Raw genomic sequence first — 2973 nt, 5'->3', positions numbered from 1 at the left:
TTCTTCCCCATCCTCGTTCTAACAAACAATCTTGTCATCACTAATTCTGTAACTATTCCTGCCATTGTCAAAACTTTTTCTCCGGTTAACTTCACTAACCCTGCCAGAATCAGTAGTTCAGTAATCCCGCATTCATTCTTCGGTTAGGCGTTATTACGTGCTCATACAACGCGTTTTCCGCGCTGTTCTGAGACAAGTACTTAAGCACCTGCTAACCGAGGACTGTACAACTAGTAGGTGTAGGTGTATACGCCAGCTTTATGGCATTTCTAAAGCCTGGAATTTCTGTACGAACATTATATGCCACGAAATAGCGTGGCAACACCATTATCGTCATCCACGCCATCATTCAAGCACAGTTATTGTTTTCAGGTTTGAATATTTAGTTGACACCGAATTTTTCCCAGTGTTAGATATTCTGAAAACCACTTTTAAGTGCATGGGAATATTTTCTGGTTAATTTTGTCGTTATATTCAAATTTCTGATTATTTGTAGCCATTTGAAATAAGTGTCTGCTATGCTGTGTACCGGTACTTTGCTATTCCACCAGTAACATGATGGTTAAATAGTGCGTGAATTTGCATAGTAGCATCACACGTAACGTCTATAGGGCGGTTAAAGCAAGCCACCAGTTTTGACAGTTGAGTACGGAATGAGTGGAAGGAAGCGTAGTTAGTGAAGTTAAAATCTTCTGGAGTGTTAGGCCACGTCGTATTTCCTCTAAAATAATCGACGTTTCGACCCCTCTGCCTGGATCTTCTTCAGGATCTTCCGATGTTGACTATTGCTAGAACACAGATCTTCCAGTGTCCACTATTGCTAGAACACAGTTGTAATGTCTCTTGCAGCGGTCTCTACGCGATATTTTCAGAAATTTTCTAAATTATATAACTCAGTACATATCTCGAAATATCTCTTCTTATCTTACCGATTATCAATGCAAAGTAGTTTCAAGCCCAATTATTCCTTGGAGCGTCCATTTACTCCATGGAATAGCTTCTCTGCTATCTTTTTTTTCTCTTAGGGAAAAGAATGAAGGAATGCTTGCCGACTAGCTGTGAAAGGAGGATGTATATGTATCGTTGTTGAGCTAGTCGCCATCTTGATGAGATTCTGTATGAGAAGGAATTTAATACATGAACTAAACTAAAGTAAGTTGTTCGCGTATTATTTAACTGATTATTATTGACAGTGTCTGCTTACAACGCTGTGTTGCACGGGATCAGTGGGGAACGTCTGATTTACACTGGACGAACCTGCCGTTTTGTATGCTCAAGATATCCAGTTACTTCAAATAAGTAGGCTAACACGGTCTTACCAGCAGATCTCCGGTCTTCCCCATGTGATCACCGCAAGTTAATAATTATTACAAATGTTTCCAGGAGATCGACTGACAATTTTCGTCGCACCGAGACTTCGAAATTGCTTCACTGCCTTATGGAATTTAGGTTAAGCTCAATTTAATCAGTATAGAACAGTATTGAACTGTGTGAATGTGATAAGCCTGCTTTGTGAATGAAAATTCCCTTAACATACGCATGTTTTTTTACTATCCTGATCAGTGAATCTAAATCAGGCCGGTGTGAGAGAGGTTTTTAAATTTTAGATTCCACACAAAAAAATATTAAATTAGGCGACCGTGACAGGACACATTTTTGAGCATTACTTAAACATTGTGTGAATTTTATGTTGCATGTGCACGAGAGAAAATAAGACGAGGCCTGTTCCAGAAGTCACAATTTCGCCACAACCTACGAGAACGTCGTTCAGGCCAGACAATATACAATTAAAATTTTGTAGATAGAAATTTAGAATAAATATTTAAATGTCTATCGGTTTGAATCAGATTGATTCAGTGACTGTTGGGTTGAACTTTAGATAGGAAGTGTTTATTATAATTGAGTATTATGCAAAGTTTAGGTCAGTGACATTATTAACTCAGATGCGAGTGACTAAATCTATTTGTTGTTCTGTGTATTAATGGTTCTTACTAGGGCGGCTTATAAAATGGCAATGCAACAGCAGAGCGAATCACAACAGCCCTCAGCTGTTTCTGAGGTTAGTGAAACATTAGACGCTAGCTTAACTGAAGTAGTGCCTAGCGGCAGCATTAGTCAGGCCCCACAACAAAGCTTAAGTGTTTCGATGTCATCTGAGCAGGACGAAATAAACCCATTGACTGTAATCATGCAGCAGTTAACACTGTTAACCAAACATGTAACAGACTTAACTAAAGCGCAAATAGAGACTAAAAGGAAATTGAATGAACAATTAGCAGCCAATCAAGTGAAAGTCCAGGAGCAATTAGAAGCTAATCACCCGGAATTAAATAATAAATTAGTAGAGAGTTTTCAGAAACTTGAGGATAAATTAAATAAAACTGCGGAAGAATTGAAAATTCAGAATGAAAAGACAGAATTAAAATTGGCTGCTCAAATTGAGCAAGTCACTCAGCAGTGTAATGAAAATGCGAAGAAGTTACGCCTAGAGCTAACCGAGTATGTTGCTACTAAGCTTGATACTATTAAAGAGCAGGTCGAGTCAATCCCATAGATAGTTCAAGCACAAGAACAGATGCAATGTTCTATGGCGGTAATTCCGGTATTAGTTGAAGTTCAAGATGAATTAAAGCAACAAGTAAATGAGATGTCAGCAGATATGCAGGATTTGAGACAATCACAAGACAAGATCCCGAAGGACATCTAAAATTTGGATAAATCCATAAATAACATAAAGGAGAGACAAGACGAGGTTGATTATAAGGTAAACATCGAGAGTTCTGAAGAAAATTTATTTAATAAAGGATTTCAAGAAGCCAGAGAACAACTAGGTGAAGAAGATTTGTGTTCCACGCAAGGAAATGAACCCATAACAAGATCTATCAATGAAGCTACATTATTTAACAGAGACCGAGAGTTCTGAAGAAAATTTATTTAATAAAGGATTTCGAGAAGCCAGAGAACAACTAGGCG

Source organism: Schistocerca cancellata, chromosome 2 (genome assembly GCF_023864275.1).
Source record: "Schistocerca cancellata isolate TAMUIC-IGC-003103 chromosome 2, iqSchCanc2.1, whole genome shotgun sequence".
Lineage (NCBI taxonomy): Eukaryota > Metazoa > Arthropoda > Insecta > Orthoptera > Acrididae > Schistocerca > Schistocerca cancellata.
Note: the sequence above shows the minus strand (reverse complement) of the source record.